The sequence below is a fragment of the Nicrophorus vespilloides genome, unplaced genomic scaffold (assembly GCF_001412225.1).
Source record: "Nicrophorus vespilloides isolate i.1.1-1 unplaced genomic scaffold, Nicve_v1.0, whole genome shotgun sequence".
In the NCBI taxonomy this organism is placed as follows: Eukaryota; Metazoa; Arthropoda; class Insecta; order Coleoptera; family Silphidae; genus Nicrophorus; species Nicrophorus vespilloides.
In genome coordinates, this window is record NW_017100102.1 from 56267 (window position 1) to 64354 (window position 8088).

Below are 8088 nucleotides of genomic sequence, written 5' to 3' on the forward strand. Positions count from 1 at the left end.
AATTGCGAGAACTATATAAGCATTATAAACTTTTTATTATGTAGCACATCAAAAATAAGCAAACATAAAAAACTAAATAAGCTTCATTTTAAAGGCTCCTTTCCAAATATACCCCAAATGTTTTAGTAAAGAAAACAGGAGGAAATAGTTTTATACTTTTAGAAGTACAGCAATTCCTCGCATAGTGCGGGTAATTGGTTCCACCATCAAAATTTAGTTTGTTTTGAAGTTTTCAAAACGGACTAGTGAATCCGAACTGATCGACTATTCTACTCCTGGAGGACGCGACCCCCACTTTAAGAATCACTGATGTAGAGCAGGGGTTTCCAAACTTTTTAGGTTTGCGGCGCCCTTAATATATCTATACTCTGTCTTAGGGCGAACTTTTATGTTAATAGTAGTTTTCTTCAATTTTCGCGGCACACCCTATATAGCAGCTGCGATTCTAACCGTAATAGTAAATAAAAATACCGTATGTTAACGTTATGTACGTTTTAGAAAATGTGCTTATATATAAAAAATACTGTGCGAGTAATTCTACCGCAATAAAAAAATTATATTCGTTTAAAGTCTACAATGATGTTATTTAATATTAAAAAAAATAAACCACGTATTATTCTATAGTAGCAAATGTTTCAAATGTAAATATTTATAGAAAGGTAACAAACCTACCAATATATATTTATTAAATTTTGAACATACGAAAGAGCGATAGTCAAGAAAATTGTACAAAACTAGTTACGTTTTTTTTTTGTAGTTTTAATATATATCGAATGTTATAATTACTTTTCACACCAAAAATGACAAAACTAATATAAAGATTTTACTGAAAACTTTTAAGCGTCCCTGGTAAAGTATACTCAAAGGATTTGTTAAAGGAAACAGTTGTTTATATTAAATAGCAATCGTATTTTTATGTATATCCTAGACATAACAAATCCTTTTAGGTTATATGCAATTAGATAAATACAATTGCAACGGATGTGCAATATACATATCGAATTAACTTATTTACTTTGAAAATAGCGGTGATTCATTAACGTCTACTTTTAATGAAAGATAAATTTGTATGGCGCCAAGTATATGTAGACGCATGAAGCGGCAAACAATTTTTATCTCTGATAGTACTCAGAATAGCTTACATCTCTGATCACCGTACCTATACGTGATTATATTTAACATTCCACGAATTCTTCACAGCATTAGAAGGTTTGTCGGCGTCTAAATACCTGCATAAAAAAAATAACCGAAGAGACCTTCCAGGAATCTGGCCCTAGATATCTCAAAACATCCCCCGGGGCTCAAGTATCGGTTAGAAGACCTACCCCAAAATAATTATCTACTATTCCCATCCTCAAATATTTGAATTTTTGACATTGGATGCATCTACAAATATAGATTTTTTTTTAAATCAAATACATATTTTACAGAAAAATATAATTCAACGATTTTTTTTATTGTTCGAGAACAACACATTTGCCAGGCATCTGTCGATTTCAGTACTCTAACATTCCATTGATAAATTTCTGAGAAATCCTCTCTTGACTACCTGCACATAAAATAGGCCTATTGCATTCCTTCTAATGCAGTCTCACAGTTCTTCGATTCGTTATTATATAATATATAACATTCGTTTCATTGCGGTTCTCACTAAACTGTTGTTTGTAGAAAAAATAGCATTTTGCCATGTTTTCGCAATAAAACCATAAACTATGCATTTTTAAATGTGACTGATGTAAAATTAAAGGCGTGCAATTGTTATTGTATGTAAATTATAGCATTTCATAAAACGTTTACTTCTATACCGATAATAGTAATAACAATATTGAGTATAATAATTGAAAATATAAGTACATACATAATATGCCTATTGCGACGGAAATAAAAACTTCTAGAATACAGTAAAATAAACAACTACGTAATACACATGCAATTGCTAAAATGTATTAGATTTCGTAGAATTGTGTGTTTGTTTATACATTATTATTTCATCTTATTTCATAACATCTTTAAGTCATTGAAGTTATGCGAAGCTAGTTTACTTTATCTCGTATTTACAATACCCTGGGTTTAGATAAAAAAAAATGTACTATATACAAAATATGTTTACCTAGAACGAAATTAAATAACAAAAATCCTAAATTTCATTAAATTTGTTAGACAGCTAAAAGCGAAGTAATTATAAATGTATGTAATTACGGAATACGAAAAATACTGATTGCGTAACTTATTAAATAAATTTAATGACACATTCATAAAATGTTAATCATAGCACTCTTTCACAAACGACCTTCAGTTCACTGTAGCAAAAAATTATTAACAAAAAAAAATAACGAAATACGTGTTTGTAAATGTATTCCGTATTGCAAAAAGTCATAATTTTTAAGTATCTTCATTTGGCTATTATTTTCTTTAAATCTATATTTAAAAATATATTCTAAATTTTATTTTCATCAAAATTCTTGTGCAGTGATATTTTTAATAAATTAATTTGTGCTAGATTTTATTATCTTATATTTTTCACTAATATTTATATTTTTGTTGAAATTATCAAATAATTGGATAGTGAAATATATAAATTATTTTATAATTACATAATGAGTAAAGACATATATACAATGACTAAGCCTTAATAATCTTTAAAAATATTTGCATTTAGTCATTATTTGACGTGTTTATCGATTATATACATAAATATTTTCAAACAATAATTTCTTGAGGTTGGAAACGGTTGTAGATAACATTGACATAAATAATGCATGCCTTTCCCTTAAACATTGTACATATTTAGTAAAGAAAAATGTACAATTACTTTTGTAATTCTGCACTTATTCAGTCTGTATAACATAAATTCACAACATTTTCCATCAATAATCTAAGAAATGTTACGCGAAAATTGGTCTAGTATTAAATAATAGTATTAGCAATAGTCTAAATATTTACCCATTTAATTAATTATGTGTTATTACCTTCCGTACAAAATAAACGAGGTTTTCCATGAAAGTTTAAGGATTTACGAAGAGTTCCGTTGTAGGAAAAGTTTGGGAAACAATTTATTTTTAAATATTTCGAAACATATATTTAAATTAATATTCAAGTTGACATGACATGAATGTGCTTATACCACAAAATAGAGCACATTTTGAATATTTTTTCTTTGGAAAATTCTCATCAATTATACTTGAGCACAAATTATACCATTCACGTTACATTTTAATTTAACGAAGTACTCTAAGTGGATAATTAATAAACCACTGCACTTAAAATATATTTTTATTCATTTATATGTCGTACATAAAGAGTAATATCCTGAAGATAAATTGTAGGTGGTTCTAATTTAAAAGATGTAAGTAGAAAGAAAAAAAATGTTGTCTCGTTCATGAATTATTTTGTAGATTACAAACTGTTATTAAAGATACTACTTTAATCCTTTCTTGTGATTTATCCATTCAGCAAATATAACTTTTATATATTATTATATTCAAATATTGAGAACCATTCCTTTTAGCCAATGGTTTTTGCAATTTTCAAAAAAACGTCACTTTGATGAAGGAAATAGTACCAAAGGTAGAAACCTGTAAATTGACTGGAAAACAAAATGTCACATACGCTGTATATTATACCTTTTTCAGGTAAATATCTTACACCTGTAACAGTGTTTTCGTTGTGTAATAATTAACAATTACAAAATACTTAAATTATGAGAAACATGAAAATACACGTCAGACTTTGAAATTGGAATTGATGAAACAACTATGTAATGAAATATATGAAAATAGGATTGATCATAGATGTTTTAACTAGACAGTATAAGTACCAAACGTTTCTAGTTGGATTAATGTTTAAAAATTGCTAAATAACTGTATTTAAACCTGTATACTATTTAATATATTGGAACCTTGTTCTTTAGTTCTTAAATGCTGTTCAAACAACCTTAAAATGAATAAGCTCTTCTTAAAGTCCAGATGATTGCATATTTGTTACTTTATTATAATAATTCGTGCATTGGATTTTTTTTCCGAGAACCGAATCTATCGAAAATTGAATTTCATAATAATTTCCTGTTCCAAATAATTTCCTGTGCTATGATAATTATGATATTTTATTTTAAATATTTGTAACAAAAACTTATATGGAACTTTCTTAAAATGATTCTTCTGTTCACTTGCTGACAATGAAGTTTACAAATAAATAAATAAATTGCTTATTTATTGTTGTTTGTCAGTCATTTCATTTTAGTGTCGTTTGAAGCATCATTGTTTCCGTTAATTTACATTTTATTTTGTCGTTAAATGCAATCCATCAAATTTTGTCAATGATATTTTTGCTTCAAGATAATTTGTATTATTTATTTACTAAATAATAATAATATAACAGATAGCCCTTTGGTATTATTAATATAACATATGCAATGGGTAATAGTCGTAATAATCTAATAATAATAGTAATAACAATGACATATGATTCAGTTTAACAGTAATGTGTGAACATTAAACAATATATTGATAACCTACATTAAAAATAATAAAAGAGGCGGCAATAAAAGATTAGGACCAAAATGTATTGATAATTAATAATAAGTAAGTTGTATGTAAAGTATTATATCAATTAATGTATATAATACAGTAATATCTCGTATAGTGCGGATTCTATAGTGAATCCGCACTATACGAGATAATACGGATTGAAAATTAATTAAATTTTAATTGACCAAAATTAACATCTAATAAATTATTTTTTACATAAGTAATCATTTATTTTCTCTATACAGTCATGCCTCTTTTTGACAACAATGCCGCCTTTTGGATTTGGAGAATTATAAAAATTTTCAACGATATAAAATGATGGCGGATGTTGAATTCTTATATATATTTGTTTTCATTGATAAAACCCGTACTGTGCGAGGTATTACTGTATTTAAATAATAATCTGAACAAGAATATTGTCATATTATCAATTATGTATTTTGTAAACAAATTTTTGTTATTCTATTTTTTATAAATATTTATTTTTTATTTTATAATAATAATCAAAGAACTATTGATCACCGGTCTTTCCGGCCAGAAAAAACAAAAATCAAATCGAAGTAAATATAAATTGAAAACTATAAATCCTGAAAACAAAGAAACAACAGTTGTGGTCAACCATTATTAACCAATATTGGTAATATTGTTGCACAAATACTTTATTATTTCTATTTGTTATATAGTATGTAAGTACATAGAAATCTATAACAAGTCAGAAATTTTCCCCTTTCGAAAAATTCCACGATTAATCAATGACTATTGTAATTTTTTATCAGTTTGTATTGACTATTGTCATATACAAATTAAAAAGTGAATACCAGCTAATTCGATAATAACTATAAATATGTACATCTATCTAGACATAAAGATTGGGGAAAGTTATGTACAATCGACCAAATATTTTACTTAATTTCTATATGTTTCTTAGAAAATGTATTATAGACCAAAAAGTTGTCTTATAGTATATATTAAAGTGTTTATTATTGTAAACTGATCACTGTTTAAAATCAATTACGCAATGCGTAAAGGCAGTATGCAAATACTAATAAAATAATTGTATTTATAAATGTCGTAGTTATCGCTGTTCATACATGTAATACATATTAAATAGTCTTATAAACTACATCAAAACAATTTTAATTGCTCTGACTCATTGGTTGCGAGGAAGAAAATAATTGTTTCATCTTCAAAAGAAAAAACTGCATTGACGGAATCAAATAATAGATCAATCATAATCACAAGCAGACTATTAAAACCCAAACAAATTACATAATAATTGTACATAAAAAAAAAATGTTTGTTATTTCGTACGACTTGGAAATTCCGAAACGAAATGCGCCACGACTGACGCGCGGTGCAGTATAAAAAGAAAACGTCTTGGATTTTATGGCGCTTCTCATAAGCAATATTTCTTTTAATTTTATGCTTATAATACTGCGTATAATCGATTTTCAAATGTGCGCAGTGCGTCAAAGAATGTATAATTTGAATTCTAAAAACGGCCGACACGTGTATTTGTTTTCATTTTCCTGTTTTCTCGGTACGGGATGAAAATAAAAAATAATACACACAATGAAGGAGCATAAATCACGTGGTCTAGCTATAAGAACTGAAAGATCGTTATGAGAAATAGCGTTTCCGGTTTTAAAATTTCGAGACCTTTATCGTTTTGTAAACATTGGTTTAACGAGAATTCTGCGTTCGAGAAAACCGACTATTATTGCATATAATGCTAAAAAAGATTGTGTAATGAAATCGATATGATTAGAGATTTGTCATGGGAGAATTATAAAAATCATGTTGATTCTTCGAGTGTAATGGGATTAAACGTCGTTGAATTCACAAATATAACTGAATCATGTTTGGGCGGATTGAAAATAGCACGTGATGAGCACGTTTTGGACATCGCCCAAAAAACTGTTACTTCCATTTTTGCAAGTCAGAAAAATTTGCATGAGGCACCTTTACAGACTTTTATTTATGTTTTGTTATGGTCTATAAACTTTCCACAGTGGATGGTTCCAACTGGATTCACACTTGTAGTCAACAAGTGTTTGTCACATGTTCCTTTGTTTCTTAAAATAATAATACGGATACACGTTTGTTACAAGTTTAAATAAAATACAGGGGAGTTTCAAGACAAAAACTCGAAAGTCAATCAAAGTATCGCGTCTCCTTCTGTCAACATTTTAATGGCTAAATAATCAGAGATTGATTTAATGATAAAAAACAATGATTACAATTTGTAATTTTGTATGTATAATAAGATTAACTGATTGAATTAACTAATTTCAAAAGGTATATATCATGTTGTTTTTCATATCATATGAAACGTATATTCTGATAAACCAAATTATTATTTGCACAGTTTAAAAATAGCAAGTGATTTTTTACTTGCTTTATTTTCCAATCAGAATATTTTCAATTTTTAATGGTTGGAACAACAGTCTTATTTATGATTAGTTATGGTCTATAAACCTCCACAGTCTTCCAACTGCTTTGGAAATTGTAGTATTGGTTTATTATATATCCCTTTGTTTTGAATAGAGGATTGAAACAAGTACATCAATATCTAGTATAGTACAGTTTTGATCAGTCCGGATTAGGGTATCCAAATTTACCATGATTTTTGTTTACGGTAACTGTTTTTAGTAAAAACCGTTTAACCGGTAAATTTAATAAAATGAAGTGAATTTAAATGTACATGTAGTAGTCCAATTGTATCTAAGTAAGTCAGTCTTGTTCCGATTATCGTTGTTCCAACGACAGCTATACCATCTTCAGACAAAATGCCAGAATCCTTGCATAGAGTAGTGTTTTTGCAGTATTATTTTGAATAACATCGGCATTAAGTAATTTATAATAATGTACTTAAAGCTTCTACAACCAATTATATAAGTAGATATTATCATCCTAAATTCAATTAGCGTAGATCGACGAAATAATTTTCCAATAATCGGATTTTATAATTGATGAAACATTCAAATGCAAATTCATTTACCAGTTAACCGATTACCGGTAATAAAACAGGATTAACTATAGTACAGTTTAAAAATTTTAAAACAAAAAAATGATAACAATTCAGTTTTGAAACTCGTATAAAATCTCAAAAGTTGAATAAACCTTAAAATGTAACTTTTCAGAAAATTAAACAAATAGACAAAAATGATATTAATATCAAGTTTATTATGGATGCTAGTCGCTATCTTTTTTACCTATAACATTAAATGTGTTTAAATAATTTGATATAAATAATCTCAATTATATGAAATCAAATTAAGACAAGGTATTCCTCTCAGTTTGATATACGAGTGCTTTGGATGATAAACACAAAAACCATTACAATTGTTCACAATAGAGACTATATTTATGTAATATATTGTAATTATTGTTAAGTCTGGAACAAATTAATACAATTAACACTATTAAATATGGTTCGAAAGTCGAACTTTTTTCTCGAAGTTTTATATTTCTCAAACACTACAGTCCGGTTAAAAATTCATCTTAAAAAAAAACGCAATTGGGCGGAAAGACTGAGGTTGGTAGCCCTTTTGTTAAGTTT